At 42.4% G+C, this 23,284-nt stretch overlaps 1 protein-coding gene across 4 annotated transcripts in view; it reads left to right on the top strand.

Moving 5' to 3' along the window:
* The first annotated feature begins 358 nt into the window (after nt 1–358).
* LOC136779387 (uncharacterized) overlaps nt 359–23,284 on the top strand; it is a 47,733-nt gene continuing 24,807 nt past the window's right edge. Inside the window, exons 1-5 of one of the 4 annotated variants that reach the window (XM_066736950.1) lie at nt 359–552; nt 678–878; nt 2,007–2,047; nt 5,859–6,033; nt 18,576–18,952. The gene's annotated coding sequence lies outside the window, so the exon portion shown is untranslated. The remainder of the gene's footprint in view (nt 553–677; nt 879–2,006; nt 2,048–5,858; nt 6,034–18,575; nt 18,953–23,284) is intronic. The other 3 variants (XM_066736947.1, XM_066736945.1, XM_066736948.1) reach the window with 3 other exon arrangements.

The raw sequence follows: 23,284 nt of genomic DNA on the forward strand, positions 1-23,284 counted from the left end.
GAAAGAAACAATAAAAAAAGAAGTTTTTTTATGAAAATAAAAGTAGATTCTTTCTATCTCAAAAGAGATATTTAAATCACATAAAATAAAGCGCTTGAACAGGGAATACTATTTAGTAGCTTCTATTTATTGATTCAAATATACAAAGAAAAAGCATAGTTAGAGATCATAGGCTTTGTTTACAAGCGCGAAGCACTTGTACGTAGTCGCTGGGACGGTACGTATCGTGTAAACATTTAACCAATAACAATTGAGGTTTTAAAATATCGTCACAATTGTCAAATATGATTGGCCGAATTTCCGGGCAAGTATTATTACGCGCTCGGCTCCATTAGTATTGAAACTACTTTCTGCGCAGTAGCATCTTACGGTGTGCGCGTTAAAAATCGGTTACGTATTCAGTGTGAATTCTTGTTCTACCATAGTCCATTCCTTAACTTCTCTTGCTTATTTACGTATAAAGAGGAATTAATAAATTAAAATCTCTTTATTGAAATATTAGAATTTATATGAAATTCGCTAAAGAATAAGCATAAGTTTCTTGAAGTTACGGTGAGTGCTTTTGTCCTTTAGGAAATGAAAATTAAATATAACTTTTAAGCAAAGTAAACTGAAGCTAGTGTATTGCAACAGATCTCTCTCTATACAAGTGTTATATTGATAAATAATGATTGCAGTGTGTGATACGAGGAAAGAACGAGAGAGAGAGAGAGAATTTTAGGCGTGAAGGCAAATTAACGGTGCTCGTCCAGGTTGCGAGGCGTTGCTCTCCTGGGGACCTGATCGTGCTCGCTGGTGCCATTGACCGCTATTGACTCCCCCACGAACGACACGTTGCCGGTTCCTCTTATCTCCAACAGCATTCAACCAGCAGAACGGTGAGTTCCTTATAGATATCCTTCTTACGTCGATCCTTATCGCTTTGATCCTGAAAAATCTATCCGAAAACACTTGGCACCTGACAGCTCGTGAATTGTAATTTATAATCGGAATTCTCTTCACCTCCCACCTCTTTCGTTTTGCGCCTGCTGAAAAATCTAGTTTACTCGTGTCACTGAATTAACATATAGATTTTGTTCGAGATAAAAAACAGTCGAGAACGACTTTTAATTCGTAATGCAACCATTATAATAATGAAAAGTATAATGCATGAAAATGTTTTCCTTCGTTTTATTCGTCGACAGACATACGTTTCGAATTATGCACTTTTGTTATCACGAGAATTTTTCAGTGTTTTCTTACCGCGTGGTATCGTTTGTTGTGCAAGAGTTAAAATGACCTTGACAGGATTTGTTTTGGAGATTAATGAAAGATTGGAGGTAGATCGATTAAGCATCGATCTAAATTATTACGTCAGATGTTCTTTGACCTTTGCCGTCCATTCATGATTGGATTTATGGATTTAACGGTAACGAAATATCGGAAATGGTTTTGTATCGTTGAACGCAGTAGAGTCTTGGGAGATATTGATAGTTGGCTAGTCTGTTATAGTTGCTAATAACCCTATTAATGGACACTTGGGCATCGACGGATCATTCGTCACTTAGCGATCGATCCAATTATGGCTGGCGTGCTGCGAATCTCGCCGATTCTATCTTTCTTGACCCCGTTGACCTTTGAGAATCACCCGTACCTCGCCCTCTCGCTTACAATAACGAGAATCGCAAAGTTCTCCTTGTCTTACCACAATTAAATTTCTCCTTTTGCGCTTTCTTATTCGATACACTATAATTTTTCTTCGTCTTAATTGGACGAGCATTGCATAACTAATTTATTTTCTCTCTCTCTCTCTCTCTCTCTCTCTCTCTCCTTTATTGTAAGTTTGAGCCATGCCAAACGTGCAGGGTCATACGAATAATAAATTGTACGTATATATACGTGTGCTACGATAAACGTGTTGTGCACATCCGAAAAGGTGCGATTATTGCTTAATGCGTTAAAGCTCGCACAACTTGTTAATTTCACACGAGAACGCTCTATATATCGCATAAATTATTTCTTTTCAGGACACGCCAGAACGGTAGCCGCAAGGAGTAAAAGGATACTGGTGAGTTTTCATAAAAGTATACATAATTCTCATTTATATCAATATTATTATACCACGACTTCCATTACCTCATTTAAAAGACTTCATATACGATACGCGTAATAATTAAGATTATAAAGGCCGGTTTATTAGCGCTTTTATGCAACAAATTATGTTCGGCTAATACACGGTGGCTATTAAACTAGCTTTCCGATATAGAGAACGTCGCGATAAGAAGAAACCGCGTGTTAATTGAAGGCTGGAAAAACGCGAAAGAGAATCGGCTGACCCGCCCTTCGGCTCTATACGAGGGCGGAAACAGCATTGATACATGGCGACATTAACTGACCTGTGAAATACGAGTATCTTTCGCTGTTAATCGGACAGAAAATTGTTCATAATATCTCGGGGCTGCGTAATCCGATCTCATTCAGCTCTATCAATTTTTTCCACGCTTGCAAATTCCAGGTATCGTCGCGTCGCATCGGTCATTTTATCTCGTCATTTTTACCGATTACTATTTTTAGGCAACATATATTAGGCGGAGGGGGCGCGAGTGGGTAACGAAAGATGGTAGGGGGTCGGGGAAGGGGTTTGAGGTGCGTGCGGGTACATGGCGCGGAAATACACGCGCGCAGCGCGGACTTTGGGGTTGAGAGCGCGTATCGCGTCCGTCCGTACGCGTTTCACGCGCCGTGTGTATATATGTATATACCGGCATCTTTGGGGTGGCGCGAAAAGGCATTTATAAAAGTTGAGGAAGGTAGGAGAGATGGAATCGGCAAGTTTCGGAGGATGTTCGACCGAGCTCATTAATTCAAATAAATCGCTTATGCATCGGTGCGATCTCGCAAGACGAGAAAGAAGCGGAGACGCGATCTTAACGCGAATGTCTGACTAAGACGAATGGAATACTTGCCTCTCGGGCTCTTATCTTCTCCCCAGGAACCTTGCACTCTCCTTCCATTACCTTGTTGCTTGGACTATACCACCTTTTTTTCTTACTCAAATCGTAACTTTCGTAATCCCCCTTTAATAACGCGAGACTCTAATGAAAATGTACGCTATAAAAATAAAATGCATACACGCATTTTCCTCTCGCTCTCCTTCGACAACGAGACAAAGTAGTTGTTTCGATAAAAGTTACGCGTTTTGTAATTCCATTTAATAGTGGCATACAGCCTATAGAAGATTGTTTATTGGAAAAATTGACAGGGGCTCGAAAGAAATGTATATTATTCATCCGAGTCGAATGGACGTTTATTATCGCGTCCTAGCGAGGAGAACGATATTCAATATATATATATATATATAGTCGCGTGGCACGTTGGATCGTTCGAGGCGCGAATAATTGTGTCAGTTGACAATAAGTGCATTGGTATAGAGGAGCGAGTTGCTGCACGATGTATCCAGTACCACAGCGTCGGCACGTGGTCGATCGGATCTATGCAAGACGGTCTGTCTGGCGGTAACTTGCGAAAATTGCAAACAACCTATATATAATGTAACGTGGCGTGGCGTGGCGTGGCGATACAAAACACGCATATAACCCCTCGGAGAACCTGCTATGACGCAGCTACAGCCATGACTATGCGTGTCGTCTCGGATAGAAATTCGATTCTCAAATCCCTCTTGACGTTTTACATCCCAAGAAATAACTTTTCCAGCTCGTTAGACTCGTCATAAATTCACATTACTCGCCTTCGATATGTTATTTGCACTGCTAATTCTTCGATCCAATAATGAGAAATGGATATACGTGTATAGTATACGCGTCTCTCGGTTGTGTGCACGTTAGATAGATGGGTTTTGACGGTGGTTTTTTTCAATGGGCGCGCGCGATGACTCGTCGGGATTTTTCGCGATCGCTCGCGTGCGGTCAGCCCAGATATGCAGCTCGCTGGAAATAAATTAACGTGGCAGTTAAACGTGTCGGCGTCGGGCCCATATAATCGCGTATATGTTGCGTCGTGTCGCAACGCGCCATTGTGCGTGACGCAAGAACCGGCTTCTATCTCGTGCCGCGTGCACGCGTGCGCGCCACAGCCACACAATTTCTTCTCTCTCTCTCTCTCCTCCTCTCTCGCCAATCCTTCATTTTCTCCCATTATTCTCCCCCTTATCTTCCCATTTTCCTTTCCAAATTTTCACGCCCGTCCGATCCTCCGCATTACGATAAATCTCTTTCGCATTAAACCATTTTACGGCAACTCGCATTGGTACACGCTCACCGCATCGTGTAAAAACAGCGTTGCACCTCTTCCTCCATATATAGAATATGTTCATTTAATACGGGATACAGCCGAGCTTTGTGGTAATTTATTATTATGGATCCGGAACGCGGCACTGTTTGCTTTGATTCTCAATTAGCGCGTTCGATCCAGCGATCGTATACAAACTTGTCGATAAATCACGCCCGTTTTCGTTCTCTATATACGTTCGGTGTTATAAATAAATTGTGCGGTATTTTTCATCGTAGATTAATCGAGCGTCGAATTTCCGATCGTGCTCTCCGGGCTTTATTGTCCAGTTTTCGCGCGCCTTTTAAAATGTCCATTGACGCATGGTGTACACGGTGCACACACGGAGAGATTTCAACGTCGTCGTCGTCGCGCGGCTTTCCTCGGCGATTTCGAAATAAGTTATTCTCGCGAGTGACTCGAGCGCGTGATAGGCGGGCGCCATGGACAGTGGAGCAGCGTCTGGGAATTCGAGTCCCCCGCGAGAGAATATAATCGCCCGGTCTGTCCACGCTGACGGGATTTAGTAAGCCTAGTCAGCGTCTATCGAACAATGCACTCTCACACCCCTCCCTCCCTCCTTCTCTCTCGCTTAAACTCTCCCTTCATTCTCTTCTCTTCCAGCTTCGACCGGAGATCTATATATTTATGGATATAGCAATAACACATCTTTGTATACGTGTCGTTTACCTCTCTGGACAAACACACCGTCACTCGTAGACTTCCTGGAAATACGCGCTGAATTATTCCTCGACGGTGTGATAAGAATATTGTTTCTTTTTATTTTCATTAAAAATCGCAGAAACTCGTGTCTTCGCTGTTTTCTTTGTTTTTTTTTTCTGAATAATTGTGATTAAAGTGGCGAGATCGGATGTAGAAATAAGACTCTCGAGTCAAGTGAACTGGAAGATATCGTTGCTCGAAAGTTGGCGTGTCGATTAATTTTCTCTCGGGCGCGTATGAACGCGACGAGATGAAGATGAGAGATAGGAGCTTGTAAGACTATAGCGTATGGGTGATACTAGGTTCAGCGGGGGTGCCAATGCCCGTGGCTAAAGAGATCTCAGGCACCGTTACAGAATTTACAATCGGTCGTCAACTCGCAGCTAATCATTTGTTCGTTGCCCGCTGCTGAAAATTATGAACGTACAATTTTACATCGGTTTATAACTTTTGTATAGAGAAGTTTGCAAGGCTAATAAATGGTTTGCATAAGTTAAGATTAGCTGAAAGAGTTTCAGGCACGAGCTAGTTTTACGGTTGTATCGACAGGTAGAGTGCGTTTGAGCATTGAGAGTCCAGAGTCCGGATAGTATTTCGAAGCTGAGATCTAATCGAGATAGGCGTTACGCGAGCATCCATCGATCTGCTGTCCCTCCGGTACCGCTGGATCGAATTCCCCCCGCGTCGATGATTCCTCGAGATAAACTCGATCGGTCCGCAGGCTGCAGGCATACCATTGACACATCCGGAAATCGAAACGCAAAAGTTGCTTTCTGGTCGTCGCGACGCGCTATCTCTCTCTCTCTCTCTCTCTCTACTCTCTTGTAATCGTGCCGTCGATAAATAATATATTCATATTTGGTTCGCAGTTGACGAAGACGAGCCGAGGAAGGGGCAGAGATTGGGCAGAAAGCATCAATTCCATCGTCCAGTGTCTAACCGCTCGAAAGTGGTCGTAGTCCACACCCTGAAGAAAGTGTGAAAGCACCAAGGTCTATAAATGTCGAGTGATGCGGACTTATCAGATTCTTTGGATAAACCACGGTACGAACGGTGGAGTCCGTCTTGTGAAATAATTTCTATGCATCCTTTTGTACCTTATAGTACAATTTTGTCGGTGTTAAAGAGGGCACGGTGGGATACTAACTTCGAGAGCGCAGCTCAACGCAATGTACTATTGGGCGAGATAAACGCAATTCTTAAAAAAGCTGAACCCCAATTTAATATGACTACACGGTTCGGTAATGAATATTCAAAATACACTTTATTTGTGGATATAATGCTAGGAAGGGTTTCTGATTTAATTTATGATATTAAGAAGGCTCTATCTTTTGAGACAGGCGATTTTAAGTGTATGAATGATTATAGAATTTCCTGCTTCGAAGCAGCGGGTTCTTCTTTTAAACATTCTGTGAACCAAATTATCAAGTTAGATTTCATTAAAGCGCCTGATGATGCCTGTTCTAATTATGGGATTTTTGATCAAAAATCGATCGAGGCTTACCTCAACATTGAATGGATAAAGTAAATTTTTATTATCAGGGGTGTTTATTACTATTAAATTATTTTAAGTACGTTTAAGATTATAGTTTAAATTTTTGTTTCGGACTGAAGAGGTCTGCTAAGAGTCGATGCTTCTTTTCTTTTATGTTGTGCAGACTACTATGTTAAGATTACATAGTTTAAATTGTTCTTTTCTTACGTAATATTTTCTAAATTGTTTACTTATAAAATAAAGGAATAAAACAAATGTAATATTATCCATTTTTATTTATTATTAGATTTCTTTAATTCGTATCAAATGCTGATTTGAAGGGTAACGTTTACATCATACAAAATGAGCAGTGCAACATAAGAAACTGGCAGAACAGGTCCGTTAATTATTTGTTATAGAGCATGCATGATATTTTTAAGTTGCGCGTGAGCGTCGTCTTTAATTGGCAGCCAAAATTTAAGTACCGTATCATTTTATCAACTATGCTAGAGAAAAAAGTATAGGTATGTCCACCTCTTTCATTTCTTTGCTGAAATACCGCGCGACCTGTCGTATTCCCCTCCACCCCCTCTTCGTTGCGATCAATTAATTTATTTATTTATCTTAGCACCTCTTCGCGGCTTTGGAACTAAATTCATCGCGTTCTTAGGAATAAACGACGAGAGAGGGAACGTTCCTCCACCGCGACTGGTGGCGGGGTCACAGGGGAGTTTAGTGAAAAAAATGCGGGAGATTGAAGGCAAAGCTTACGTAACTGCGAGCATGAATATACGTAATGTTCCGATATACGTCGATGGCAGAGGTGTGGATATAAAGTAGGAAGCTGTCGGGTGCAGAAGGAAGGGAGGGGGGAGGGGAAGAGAAGAGAGAAGGTGCGGGGGCAGTGCGATCGGTCGGTCGGTATAGGTAGTAGGTAGCAGGCTTTCCTATTTGTCGAGATACTATCTGGATGGATGCTGCGAATTATTACGGGTACAGGAAGGAGCACGGACCCTTGAACCCCGCGGAAACTTTATCGCCTCTCCCTACCCCCAACAACCCTTTCCAATATTTATCCAATAGCTTTGCCACACGAGCACAAGCTTTCGTCCATTTACTCTCACGACCTTTCTTTAAAATACGAACAATCCCATGCGATTCAACGTGTAATACCTAAATTTTATCAAACCTGTACATTTGTTATCCGCCCACTTGCCTTTTCTACCGCCACGCGTATATATTTTAATCATTTACTGTTATTCCCTAGTCTCCCCTTCTATAGAAACTCACAATTTCATTGGAAAAATCTTCTCTCCAACGATTCGCCAATGAACCGGAATATAGCCTGCTGCTATACATATATATATATTGAAGAAAAATGAAAGATAAGCTTATTACTGGCATATACACCCACGAGAGAATTAATTTCAAATCTGCTGCGCCAATTTCGCTTAAAAAAATCACGGTAGACTAATAATTACGTTAAGTAGATATAATGTGCACGCTGGTTACCTATATAAATACTATTATATATACTATAAGGTATACAATACGTATCCCTATATACTAATCAAGTTGCTCCACAACGCCCTGATTTTCTCCAACAATAAACTGAAATGTTCTTATCTATAATTCGCGGAACAATAAACTCGTATACACATTAACCTAATAATTAGACATCGTTTGCGAGAAACAAAAAAGGTAAATAGTAATAGAGATATTGCGTGGAAGTATATTAGAAAAGAGGTGGTGGATGGATGTGGAGTTAAAGAGAGACTCGAGTTGATCGTGCTAAATAATCGAGGATTTTCTTTCGAATTGGAATTAGCCGTATACGATTAAGTGGGGTGTTGAAATTAATAGGCGAATTGGAATGTAATTGACGCATAATGGCGCATATACAAGGGTAGATGGAAGGAAGGAAGAGGCGATCGATTAACCGATCGATTAATCGATCGAGAGACGCTGGAGGCGCGAGTATAACTTATCGACCGATCCGATCAGCTGGTCCAAACGGAATTTACGGCCTATAACGTTGCGGTGCACGATCCTACTGCGCGCACGTGTGATACAAACTGACCTCGCTCTCCTCGGCCAATGAGCGTTAATTAAACCCGGATTGGTGCGAAAAAGAAAAACAAACCCTCGAATATCTCCATCTCGATGAATTAAATCAGCTAATTATTAATGGACGCTGTATATATATATACATTACTATATAATCTCCAGCTTGAAAGTCCACCCTCGTCATTTTTAAGTCGAGTTGAAATTGTTTACCGCGAGTATGAGATAATAAATTTCAACGGATGGCGTTACAATTTAGCTGGAAAGGGAAAAATGTTTGAGGCTGCAAGGTGAGAGGAAAAGGAGTCTCTGGCCCAACATGGAAACTGTCCCTATGTAGGGGTCAGATGGAAAGGGCAGGATAAGAGAGGATAAGGTGCGAGAGCTGATGAGGAATGGTACACGCCGCGCGCGATACAGCTTCGTGAGACTATATATATATATATATACTCTAATAATAACAATAACGACAGGAAAACGCGACAACGAGGAAAAATCAAGAGAGGAGGTGTATAGCGCTGGTTAATAATGTGTGGAAATGGTTAAATAGTTCCGGTAGCTCGTTAAACGTGAACAATATATACTACACTTTCTATCGGGAAAGTCGAGGAACAAGGTGAAGTAAATATATACATATAATATCAGTAACACGACTCGCTTTGAAGATTACGTTTCACAATATTGCTAGGGTATATAGATTGAAAAATATTTATAGTCGGGGCGGTAAGGTGGTAGGTAAGAGTTGATTATATTCGGATGGGAAGGGGAAAAAGGACATGGGAAGAGGAGATTTGCAGGAGTAAAAGCTGAAGCCGAAGCTGAAGCAAAAGAGAAAAGTGTACGCGCGGGTGAGTAGATAGATATAGAAGCGAGGCTGGGCGGGGGAGTGGAGTAATACTCGCTGGAGCAAGTCAGCAGCTGCCCGGCTAACTTATGACCGCTCGCGAGATCCTCCAGTCGACGACTACTAATGGGACTGGTACTACCAGTATAATCCGAGTCCGAGTCTTTTCCTATATGGTCCCCGTGCAGAGCGACGACTCGGCACTGCAGCATTTCCTTCTCTCCACCCACCCGGCCACCCTACCTCCACCCTCCTCCCTCTCCCTTTATTTCTTTACCGAGCAGCAGCAACTCGCTTCCAAGATTAATACTCCTCGTTACCTGGTTTTCACTTCGGAAACCCTGCTACTTCTATTTAAAGCTGGTCTGCCTCGATTTATTGTTTGCCTTACTTTATATTTAAAAAGAACTATAATATATATGTAAGAAATCGACCCTCGCGCGCTATAAATAGTGCAGGAGGATCTCTCTCCGAGGATATATGCGCGTGTACATGTATATAATATTATACAATATGAATAATTGATTGCGATTGAAATTGGATGATTGTAGAGACTCGAAGCGTAATATATAGGTGCGTCGGTTAATTTGGACGCGATATGGACCACGCTCGTTAAAGTGCGATCCATTATCGAGATTGGATCACAATGGCAGATTGCGAAATTTGATGAGAGGCGTTAAACCGAGACTAGAATAGTCGTGTCAACTTTTGGCGCGGTTCCCTTAACGCCGGATTTACATAATTTATCAATCTCGCGGTGCAAAGTGATTAATAGTCGCGTGTAAAGCATCGTGACGTGCACTGGATGTACGTATGCATATAAATGAGTGTGTGATCCTCGGTTATCTATTACTCTTAAGTATATACTAGTATAAACCAATAAATATACAGGGTCCGCCGGTTGAAACGTCCCGGAGCTTATAAGATGCGAGAAGACGCGTATCTCACCAGCGCGGGCGCGCTCCGAAACTGTAGGCAGCCGATGAAATTTCAACATTTGGCCATTTTAAAGGGGACTGTACCTCTCTGACAGCCTTAAATCGTAAACGTTAGGGATGCAATCTCAGCTTCCCCACACTAATAAAAATAAAATTAAACTGCGAAAATTCCCAATAGAGAAAATCACACAACCTTTCCAATGTTTAATCGACAAAGTTCCTTCTCTACATGCATAGAATTACTATTATAAGAATTGAAATTTTACTTTTAAAGAGAGCAAGTATATAAAAACAACTATTTATGCATTTCCCTGAGATGATATACAAGATTAGTTATAATCGTATACTAAAGAGTCCTTAAAATTTTGTTTACGGATTTCTCCATGCGGGACTTTTTCGACATATAGGTAAGTGTGTTTGTGTAGGAGGGGGTGGCGAGGCTCGGAGGGGGTCGATTACCGATAGCGCATAATTTATCGCTCCGTATTCGCGAAATGTTCAAGTCGCGCACGCCACGCGTTCTCGCTCTCTTGCAAAGTGCTTCCAGTTCTGAGTCAGACGCCATTTTTGCCCAATTGAGAATGTCGATGGCGGTGGCGCTCGTTGAACCTTACAGAGCGACCCGTATTCGCGCGAAGACCTATTACACTTTCCATCGCCATCACGACAAGTTTCCAACTCATTTAACTATACCCATTACACACGATTTATTATCTCTCCAGCGATCAACACCATTTATTTCTCATAATTTCTCACGGTACCAACTCCCCTGCTTCTATATACTATCTCCTTATATTTTCCCACTTGTACATATCTTCATCGAAATTCAAGAACAACCTGCCAGGCCTGTGTATCTTCTAAAAAAAAAAAATGGATAATGATAATAATTGATGAAACATAATCAACGTCGCTCAGTTATTATTTCCGAAGAGATTAAAAGCTCTATCGTGACTGGCGGTTGTGTATCAGGACGGACAAAAGAGGCCTGGACGTATTATTCTAAATGTATGGACAGTCTTGATTTAGACCTGCCGTCTAACAAATGACGGCTGTTAATCTTCCAGGATGCGGACTTTGAAAAGTTCATCCGGCCTGTTGATATTGAGAGTGAAACGATGCTTTACGGCCTACACGATTTTAGCTATATACACATGGCTGCTACTTGTGTTTATCTCCTTGGAAATATTTATCGAACAATAGTGCCGTTTCTTTTCGTGAAATTAGTGGAATTTTTCAGGGGGAAATTGTAAATTAGCGATAGAGCCAGCTAGAGTCGTAAAGTAACTATGGAGAACGGTTGTTCGAGGTTGGCGCCACTGCGAGAGCCGATCGCGATAGCTCGCAAGGGCAATAATTCAGCTGCGACCGGCTCTCTCGCGCGACCGGTAATATAGACAATAATATTCCATACGCGCGCACATTGTCGGACTCATTGTAACTTACGTTTCCACTCGCTCGTTGTTTCTCAATCGGCTACACGCAATCTACGCGATTTTTCGCTCGGTCCTTGTATTCTCCAATTTCTCTCTCCCTCTCCCTCTCCTTCGCGCGAGAGACGAGAAAAATCCGACGACCTCACGCTAAGAATAATAAAGGAGAGCCGCGCGATTATTTAGCGAGAAAATTATTGCGGTGACACCGAGATGATTAATTCTTGCGTAATTACTAGATTAATACCGGACAAACAGCGCGAATGTGTTTTAAGGAGCGAGATTTGTGTGTCTGGCCTGTACGCCGTATAATTCAACGTCCACTTGCTGACAGTGCGCAAAAAGAAGCAACGGATTCGTAATTAACGGTCGGTGCGCGCTTACGAGTTCACCAAGCGTTTTAATTCTTTATTAATAGATAGAGTCCTATAGACCCGAGTCTATAGTTTTACTGTTCGATTTGCAAATTTTCTTCTGCTTTGTAATAAAATAACGTACGCCGTGTGTGTACCAGCCTGTTGTAAAGTTACATCAAGATCGCGCGGGATATTGTAAAATTTATCTTGATTTCAGGTTTTATATCACCGCGGTTAGTTTTTTCCCCCTATTAAACATATATCGGTAAGAGAAAAAGAGAAAGATAAATGCAAACGGGAGAATAGCATTGGCGCGAAAACAGGTACTCGCGGGTATACGTATTAAGAAAGGGCAGAAGGTGGGTAAGTGTAGGCAGTGCGAATACAAAACGTGAAAGGTGTGCATGTGTATACATACGCGGATATCGGTCAGCGATCATTCCTTTATGCAATCATTTTCACGATGGCATTCATCACTGGGTGCCACTTGGTCTGCTGCGCGTATATTCTCCGCTTTATGCCACAAACTATTTCCAATCCTGCATAAATATTTCCTCCAACATTCTTACCTTATTATACTATAAATCGTAACGTCGATTGTTAATTAATTATTACGGTTTGTCATTGTTGGAAAAGCTTTAGAGAAATTTGGCTGTGGAACGAAGAGCGATAAACGGGCGAACGATTTTTTCCCATAGGAAACAAGTTAGGGGCAGTATTTTCCCACAGGTAAAGCCACCGACGCGCCTTTCCGACGATTCTCCCTCGTCCTGGACCCGTAGCATACGTTGTTGCTACCAGCATTCATGCTCACCCTCCTCACTCGCATGGCTCTCGTTCGAGTCGAGGGCTTTGATTATTATCTATCGCCCCCCCCCCTCCCCTCATTTCTCCCAAGCACATCATGTACACTCGTCAAATATTCCAATACAAATTGTATCCCACCCTTCAAGGTTCCCTTAGCAAATCATCCAACTCCTTAATTGTGTACAGTTAAATTGGAGGAACGTTTATTCCACTCTATAACTCGAAATAAATTTGTTTCCGGAATAAGAGTCAACTTTTCTCGACTATCTAGAAAAGCGACTATTTTTCAAGAGAAATTTTTACGAGAAGTGTGTGTGTGTGTGAATCTAGAGGAGAAGGGAGGGAGGGAGCGAGAGAGAGAGAGAGAGAGTGAATGGAGGAAAGATAGATATCTCGGCGGAAAGCCGCAGAATTGATGGCAAATGTCGATTTGGCGTCGTCCCACAGGGATCCGCGCTGATTTGCAGACAATGCAGACTCAAAAGGGTAGAGCGTGTGTAGCGCGCCTCGTGTCTGAAGACAATCGACACGTGACACGCGCTCTCGCGTGCTGGCAGACTGCCAGCGACAGTTGACTTGCTGGCATGCACGCACGTGACGCGATCATCGCAACGCGCCAATCAACTTTTCACCATTCCCTTAACGTTCATTCCTTCATCCAGCCAATTGCCTCCTTGAGAAATCAAACCATCCTTCCCTTAATCATCATCATCATCATCGTTATCGCGCATACAGTCGAGAGAATTCCACGATATTATTCCGCTCGCTCGCGATAGCCAATCGGAAAATTCCTAAAAATTCGCATTCATAAAAAAGACCCCTCCTCTCAATCGAGTTTGGCAAAGTCAATTAAAGGCAAGAGCAATCGCGATGAACTTAACGATCCACTAAATCTAACAGCTATAGCATTAATTAACTCTCCCTCTAATTAAACCATAAATCGTCATTAGCGTTACATAAACAATTGCGCTACCGCCGGCTTTGATGATTTATCAGTGCACCTCGGCGTACGTTCTCCGGAAGAAAATGGTATTTCCAATTGGTCCACTGTGTGGATATCGATAATGATTAATTAATTCCGAGGTTTTCCCGGGTAATTTAAGAAGAAAATATCACTGGATCGCGTAAATCTCGCGTGATTATTCATGCGGTGATGGTTTATCGTTGATTAATCGTTGTCGCAATAAATTCAGTAATTAATATAACCAGCGATACACCTCGTATCTTCTTTATCGCGAATTCTGCTTCTCGACCCGAGAGGAATGCTCTCGCAAGGATGAAACAAGTAGCAGCAGCAACGCGAGAGGCAAGATTACGACCAATGTAAATATACAAACATATATGTATATAGGAGCGCGTGGGTAAGACTATACGTATATCTATATATCGTATATATTGTAAGAAGAACGGATCATAAAGAAGGGAATAACACGTATAAACTGGGTCATATTATCGGATTAATTAGTCCCGTGTTGCGTGTTACGCTGCACGGATCGAATAACGATCGGCTAATAGCGTATCGGTTATAGATAGGACACTGAGACGCCATTAGCAAAGCTACACCGATTACAAGTTGCTCGCGATATCCCCGCTAATTAACTCGTGCGCGAATAATTATCCCAAATAAACATTCATTATCGATAACAAAACTCGCTTTCTTTACGCGATGGTAATTTGTTTGCGCCTTTAATTTTCGGCTAAATTTCGCGTTTTCGTGGGAAACAAAATTTTTCGAGCGTTTGCAAGAGAGAGAGAGAGAGAGACAGTGCACGGGTATGTGTGTGCTGGTGCGCGGTAGACGCCACTAACGAGCTGAATTAATTTATATTCATTGAATTCCGTTGTGGCAGAACAACTTTTCGAGAACTCATAATGAGAGTGCTGTTTCTTCGTAGTACCTGCCAGCACCCTTTACCTTTCTCCCTTCCTCTTCTCGAACGCGCATCATCGTCCTTTTGCGCCAAGAATTCCTTTTCTTCCATTCTTCACTTCTCCTCGTTCAAGTCGCCCCCGCAGTGCTTCTTTTTCTCGAAGACAGCCGGTCTTCGTCCGGTTTACCTCCCTCTTTCTCTCTCGGCGAAAACTACAAGAGAAATAAAGATTAACATCTATCGCGAACGCGATATCAGCCTAATGACGAAGTTGCGGCAACGCAAAACTTTACTAATGAGTTCTACCAATAAATAAATATATATATATATCTATAGGCATACACATAGAAGAGGCATTAATTTACCTGTCTCGAATAGAAAAATTTGAAAATGTTTTTTTCCAAAACTCGCCGTAGCAACGATTGCTTGGTATAGTAGAAGATAATAGAGGAGGGAGGAGGATATGTTTGTTAAAAGTATAGGTTATAATGTGGAAGCGATTGCCATGTCATGTCCAGGAAGCCGGGCGTGTATGATCCATGCAATTGTAAAGTTTTTGCCAAGCAGCGATAAACGACCGGAGGCTGCAGAGATTCTCCTTTCCCACAGGTCCACTCTTGTCACGCTACTTTCCCTTCAGCATATTGCCCCTGTTGACAATACCCGTGGGCCATCCAATAGTCCACCCCATCATCAAAATCATCCCCTTCCCCTTTCTCCCACATTGCTGCTCCTATACCTACACCCCTGACTGTGCGAGCCTGCGGCCTCTCCTCTTCATTCACTGCTCCACTATCGCAAATTCGACACCCACCAGCTTGCCACTGACATAAAAAGCACTAACCACTCGAGTCAGAGAACAAGTTTCTTTCCCCATTGTGTTAAACATATATCAATCGCTCTCTATATACACTTATACCTTTATTTATCTTCCACCGATAAATTAAGCAAGTATCTTTGAACGACGAAATTGTACTTTTCATTTTAATCCTTTCGTTCGAAAGCGAGCTAATCATGATTATGATTGGTCAGAGAAAAATGTAGAGAATAATAGATATTTGTGTGTGGCTGGATAATAATTGGCAGTCGAACGTTAAGAGAGTAACAGAGATAATAGGGACATTTCTGTCGCGAGTACTAATGGAAATATTTCTTGTGCGAAAATGGTTAATGGAAATATATAGAATCTAGGAGCGTGGAGAGCGGAGCTGGGGAGGAGGAGGCTGCTTCTTTGTGGAGTGGGAAAGCGTGACCACCGGCTCATTACCGGTTCCCATGGGTGCGCGTGCGGGATGAATCGTGTGCCGGTGCCACTGCCGCTCGATTTATCCAAGAGGGTGAATCGAATTAGGTAATCGTCATGCCCGAAGAGGGTAGGTTTCGCGTGTGAACCGCCCGCGCTCCACCAGCTTCCATTAATTGGCTCGATCGCCCCCCCCCCCCCACCCTGTATAGAATTTTAAACGTTATACATATTCTGTTGCACAATTAACCTGCAGCAACATTGCAGTCCTCGTCATCGCGATGACGTTTATTCCCTCGTACGGTGCAACGCTGTAAACCTTGACACAAAGATAAACACGTCCGTCAAAGAAGCTCGTTTTATGAATCGACTCGGTAGTCTCGGCATGAATTACTTTCCGGTCATTCAAGTTATGCTTTCATTCTTCGTTGAAGCGTGAACCTGGCAAGATCGAGCAGATCAGAATTCGTTCCAAAATCTTTCGAGTCCGCGACGCTTCGACCTGTAACCTTCGACCTTGAGCAACGCCCGACGATTCGCCATGGCCACTCAAAGATCGTGGGAAGCGTAACGAGTAATTCACAAGTGTATTGTACAATAATGGTGGAAAAAATTGTACGTGCAAAAGGCACGATAAAATCTTTCCCAGGAAGCTCAGGATCTCTCGTATTTTTACTCAGCTTTGACGGAGCCTTCGCAAAAATCCCCAGCAACCATCTCGTCTCGATCCTCTTATTTTCTTAACCTCTATATTCGCATCAACTTTCTGGTAACGTTCGATCGCGAGGAAACTTTGAATTCCGACGGATCTGAAATCGAGGAAATGCGTGGAAAATTGTTATTTCCAGTGGATTGGTACAATAATAATGATAGGCAACGGTAGTAGTGGTAAGAAATGCAAGAAGTGCATCAACGTCACAATAATTGGAGGTGCATTTTCACCGTGGACGCCGTTCCATTGTTTACTGACAACGGAAGGAGCTCAGCGATGGACCGTAACCATCAGCATCCACGTGCACAGTGTACGCTGCCACGTGGCATCGAGTGCCTAGATTCATATAATTTAATTCCCACCGTAACGCACGCACGCACCAGATAAATCCTCCACTGTCACTGTAAGATATGCTACGAGCAGATTTATTATCTTACTTGCAAAATAATATTGACCAAAATCTTTGATCAAGCTCCTCCTATCAATTACACAAAAAAAAAAAAAAAAAAAAAAATCTTCGTTCCTTTTATATATGTAAAATGTCATAATTAAAACCGTGTAAAGTTCATAAGAAATTGAAACTAATTTAATGCACGATATATAACTTGGTAAATTTTTCGTAAAATTCACCTAGCCAGGAAGGGGAGGCTACTATATACTAACCCTTTTGGTAAACTCGACGCGATATTTGATAATAAGATTCCCTCGAGGTAATTTGAGCACTGTATTCGTCAACGTGGTAATAAAGTTTGGCAATCGGTCAAACCACGAAGCTTTCACCCCACCGAGAGACCAGTGCGTATATGCCTTTCCCATACGTATATATTCCTAACTTCTCATTCATTATTGTCCGGCAAACCCCATTCGGGATGCTGGAACATATGCCACCCGTTCCATATACTATATAGTACACCGTGTGCAAACCGTACTGGGATCTAGCAACGTATGTCTTGTTCTCTAATTTGAAAGCTCTTGGGAAAAGGCAATAATAATTTCTCTAAACGTCGCTATTATTACGCGTTGCTTCCATCGTACATATAGTCATATAACGACGCAGTGTTATCGATAGAAACACGCGCGATATTATTTCGACGCGAAACCTCTTAGAACCGTGAAAAATATGATTTATTTATCTCAATAAAAATATACAAAGCAGAAATTTTTCATAGTCCAAAAAGAAGGAAAATACCCAGCGTAGCGTAATGAAAGATTTTTTTTGTGCTCGCGCATACGTACACAAGCCCCTGTATCTGGTGGTTAATGGCGCGAGGTCAATTCCGGCTTGATTCAATCGTCTAGAAATCCTCGATGACGCACATCCGTCGATGGTGCCTCTCCCGCGGAGATTCGGAGAAAAGCTAACGGGTGGGTGGGAGGGAGCACGAGCGAAAGGGACGACAGATATACAACCGTGCCAATCGGAAACGCGTTGTTTTCCATCCCTTTACCCCTCCACCCTCCACCACCCACTACTACCATCGCCTCTTCCCTTCTCTCTCTTTCTCTCTCGCCATTCTCCTCCTCCTCCTCCTCCTCCTCCTCCTCCTTCCTCAGCCTCCGACGATATGACTGATGAATTAACTGCGATTCACTTTATCACTCGAGTGTCTGCGTCGCTTGCCGGATATGTATCTCGATCTTGAGTCTCTTCGACGCGACACGTCCAACGATCCAACAAGATTTTTCAAAAATATAAATCCCATTTGTTATTTTATAAAAGAATATGTACCCGCGGCACAGTCTGTATACATGTAGAAGAGGTTTATACCCTTGACCATGATACCGTAGCAAATTTTTAGCCATAAAAAAGCTACATGATTTGTTTCTTTTCATGACTGAACCTGTAGAAGATAACGGACAAATCGTGCGAGAGGGGAACGAGGGTGGTTGTTTGGAGAGCGATTTCCAGCAGAATCACACGGACCATTGCCGGATGCAGGTTCTGAAATGAGCACGTGACCCAGCAGCGTGGGACCCACGCGTACTCGTTCGTTAAAATCGAACTGCGAGGGGTGTATAGAGGACAATATTAGCACGAGACATATTGTGCACCCTCTGCACCATATTCTCATCCTCCCCCCTGCTGGTGCCTGCCAAGGGTGGATCTCAACGCTAAACAGGTCGCTCAATAAGCTTGGTCGACGATTTTCTCATCCCCCTCTATACACGGCCTCCCTTCTTTCCTCCGCGTGAATCCAACCCGTTGTTACATCATCAACGTACCGTGAGTCAAATACTTTCACTAATTTTAAGCAATACGATTACCGATCGCTCGCGATACTTTTTAAATGTCCACCGGTCTACTTCGTTTTGTTTTTTGGAAAGGCTGAACGTGGGAATGCTGTGCAGCAGTGCAGTGGCGGCGCGAACGGGTCTCAAGCTGACGATGGTCAGTCGTAAAACTTTGTATAAACGCGATTAGATTCGGTGCATCGCGAGGAGGAGGATCCGTTCTGAAATGGTACCTGCATGAGTACCTGCGGGTTCTCCCGATTAGGACGAATTAATTCCTTTATAAAATTGGCCCGCATAATGCCAGGTGTGGTCCATGGAGTTTTCGACTACCGAAATTATCCCGATAAAGATCCGGAGAACCCGTATAATTTCAATGAACGCACAATTGATCGGAATGTTCTCTTAACGAGATCCAATTGCATCTCGAGTCGTAATATCCAGCGTACCTTGAAGCAAAGGAAGTTAATGGAATTCAATATATATATATATATATATATAGGAACCCTTAAACACATATATTTATTCAATGGTACATGTGACGGAATGTTTTCAGCATCTTATATCCCTTTTTCCGTTGATTTTACTCGCTGACTTTTGCTCGATAAGTTCCATCTTGTTTTCTGTAAAATCGTGTAAAGAAATTGAGTCGATGAAAGTTGAATCGAGGGAAGACGTATTTATTGAATTCGATTAATTTTCGCTTCTCCGCTGGACAAGGAAGGAAGCCACGCTGGCCGTCGATCCGATATTAACGGCGTGCTTAAAACTTCCGTCGAGAGCATAAAAAAACGAGTGTATCGCGCACGCGCGAACACGCGTGGGCGTGGAACACTGTGCGAGGCTTAAAAAAGCGCGAGGTGAGGCAAGCAAAAACGGAGCAAGAGAAAGTGGCCATTTTAAATCTTAAGTTTTATTTGCGCTTTAACGTCGTGAAAATATGCCTGTTACTTGGCGATATCTCGCTGTTTACTCTTCTTCCGAAGGACCCAATAGCCGTGTTGATTTTTCCTTGCCCCTTATTCTCCTCCCGCGCGTATTCGTCGTTCAACTCCGTCCGTCCGTTCGTCCGTTCTAATTTATCGCGAAACTATATATTTATCATTGTGCAAAATTTTACAAAGTAGAAATATATATAGCTGGGGCGTGATTAAAGAAACGATACGATGGGAAACCAACCCGCGGTGAGTGCGAAAGTACAGTGCGCGAAACAATTAATTAGAACGGACAGGCTGGATACGCTAATGACGCACGGGCGAGAAAACTAGCGGGACCAATCAGAGGCTGAGAATCAGTGCTTGGCTCTTTTCGCGATGGCGATGATTGATCACGGCCAATGCGGAAATCGCCAAGCTCACCGGAGAAACCATCTGCTAAACAGTGCATCCTCGCTTTTCAACCTGGCAAGAAACGCCAGGTAACGAACGTTTCTCACCCTCTCATATATAGAACAGAATAGATGACCATTATTGCTTTCCACGTCCTTCTTTTCGTCATCATCGCAATGTCTCTACAACATTTCTTCATTCTCCCCCGATAATCCTCATCTCCGCGCCTTAGCTCTGCTTATTCCAGTGATTTTTTAATAGCGTCATTAGTGTTTTTATCAGGATTTTTCAGCTACTCCTCTGTCGTCGAGTAGTATGCCAACAGTTTTGATGAATAGTCCATTAATGAGATTTTATCTTAATTTATGCATCGAGCTACGTTGCATTCTTGTAGCTTCTAAAATGAAGTTTTTCAGAAGATCGTTCGTCCTTCGATCGTATCTGTTGCGATTCAAGGATCTTTGTTAAATTCCAAGAGATCACAATTAGCATGAGTTATGGCTAATTACTGCCGGCCAATTACGTTGTTGCACAATTTTTATCTGCCAATATTCTTTGCACACCTGGATACTGCGAGTATATCGAAGATGATCGATTTAGCTCTATATATATATATAAATTTGCAATTCTCTTTTGAAACAGGCGAATAATTTACACATTCAAATTTAAATCCTTTGGTTTGTTCTTTTGCTTCTATTTATATATAAATTTTCTAAAAACTCTCTTACACGTCTAGTAGCAGAGTTCATTGTCGTAGCGAACGAACGTCGAGAGCTAACGATATCAAAATGAGAAGACAAAATTTATGGAGTAATAAAGAAAAACTTCATTTTATCGTCGTAGAAATTTCCACCTGGCTCGAGGAGTACCACATATTGTGTAAGATACAGTATAAAGTGCAGGCCACGCACTTCGCACGCATCTATTGTATCTAACCGATACTAGACTCTCCCACGCAGCATATGTATCTATCGAGGGGTGAGTTTAATTCATCAGTGTCGCTGACACACAAGCGTTTCACATCGTTTCGTTCTACCCAGCACAAAACAAGGATCACGACTCGCAACGAGATCGGAAAAGCGGTAAGGTATATATAGGTAAAAAATCGATCGTACCATTATCAATCCTGAAGTGAATCCCGTAGTGTTTGGAAAACAACAAATTCTATTTGTCGCACGATCTGGGGCTACCTGCGATAATAACTCATTAGGCTCATGAGAACCGATAGAGGTGTGGGCGGGCAAACATTCATCATGTTGAAAAAGACGATAGACTCGAAGGAAACTTATGATCGCCGTATAAAGTGTATTTGTATAAAATTAATAGTTAATTGAAAAAAAGAATGATGTAGCACATCTGAAATGAGATCTAGCATAAGAAAGATTGTTGGTAGTGGGAAAGAGTCAAGGGTTTGCCAATATTTTTCTGTTGGTTATTGCACGCGGCGATGCTGGCACGATCGGTCCAAGCTCATATATCATTCAACGGTATAGGGGCCGATGTTGAAACACATAATTAAGAACTCGCACGAATGTAGCTCGCGCTAGTATTAACTTACCAACTTGTTGGGGTCCTCTCGGCTTCATTGTATCTCATCGACCAGTCGTACATCGTTGTAATGCTTACTGTTATACGCCTTGCTTTATTAATATTTCATGAAAAACTTTGCATGTATACACACGTTCGTACTCCGGCCCAGCATCGACGCGCGTTCGATCAAGAATAATTTTAGACTCGCTTACTCTGCAACCTTTACTTAACATTTTATAAAATTGACATGTAAAAATGCTGCTCCTCCAAAGATGGATAAGTTCTTAAGAGTAGAAAAATTTTAGTTTCGATCAGTCGAATTATCACAGGGGGGTATCTACGGTATTTTATGTTTTATCGAGCGTGTTGAACATAGCGAGACAATGGTTAATGACGTTCGGGCTTCGATTAAGATCGGAGAAAGTTATTGGTGCGCCATAAGGGTGAACTTGAGACGAGATCCGATTAGGGATCTCCGTGCGTCCTCTGTCTCCGCATCGCGATCAGCGGGGAAGCCAGCTAATGGACAGGTTAAACTCTTCGGCTCGCTGCTACTCGCAAAAATGTAACGATCTCAGTTCTCGCTTGTCGATCAATCACCATCAACTTGCGAAATCCACCGCGCAGGACTACTTGTACGACTGTACATATATCTTAAGATCGCAAGACCAGCGATCCACCGCTCGAGCGCCTTCGCCAAATCTTATACTTTCAACATCCTGAACACCTCGTCCCTCAAAGTTCCTCTCGATCCTTTGCAGAATGATTCCTCATCCTCCTCAGCTCCTTATCCTTGTGCTGCTCCCCCATTCATTTTAACAGCAATCCTTGCGAAATCATACCTCGCGTCAGTTTGATTTCTTGCTACGATCCAATTTACATGTGTTAAACGCGCAAAGATTGCAACTTATTTTCTACGCTATTATTATTATTATTATTAGCAGAGAGCGATTATCAGGCCGTAGTTGATTTTCGACGAGGTTTAATTTATCGGGAGCGATTCGAACAGTTGGACGACAATATTAATGGGGCCCGCTGTTAATTAGTGGGAACTCTTCGGAGATTAAACGCCAGGTAGATTAGAAATTGCCTCTCTCGCTCGACGAGTATACTTTAATTGATTTGTGATTGACTCTTTCGGATAGCTGCACGATTCGAGAAACGAAGATCTAGATAGTTGTTGTACCGTATACGTCTGTCGCGTTTATACTTTCGTATGTCCCTACATATTTTTTTTTCTTTTTTTTTTTTTTTTTAGATTATTTAATTCGATATATTCGTGTAGCCGTAGATTTTTGTCATCGGCACGCGAGTAATTAGGAAATAGGCTCGGGTGTTACACGATTGACCGGAGGCTAGCTAGTATTAGCTGGTAAGATCGGAGCGGAAAGATCCAGATTTAGATTCGCATCTCCTTGAATTTATATTCATATATCTATATATCTATCCTTCCTCTATCTTACATA

Source organism: Prorops nasuta, unplaced genomic scaffold (assembly GCF_024137725.1).
Source record: "Prorops nasuta isolate Cenicafe-Biocafe unplaced genomic scaffold, Cenicafe_Pnas_1.2 PNAS00017, whole genome shotgun sequence".
NCBI lineage: Eukaryota > Metazoa > Arthropoda > Insecta > Hymenoptera > Bethylidae > Prorops > Prorops nasuta.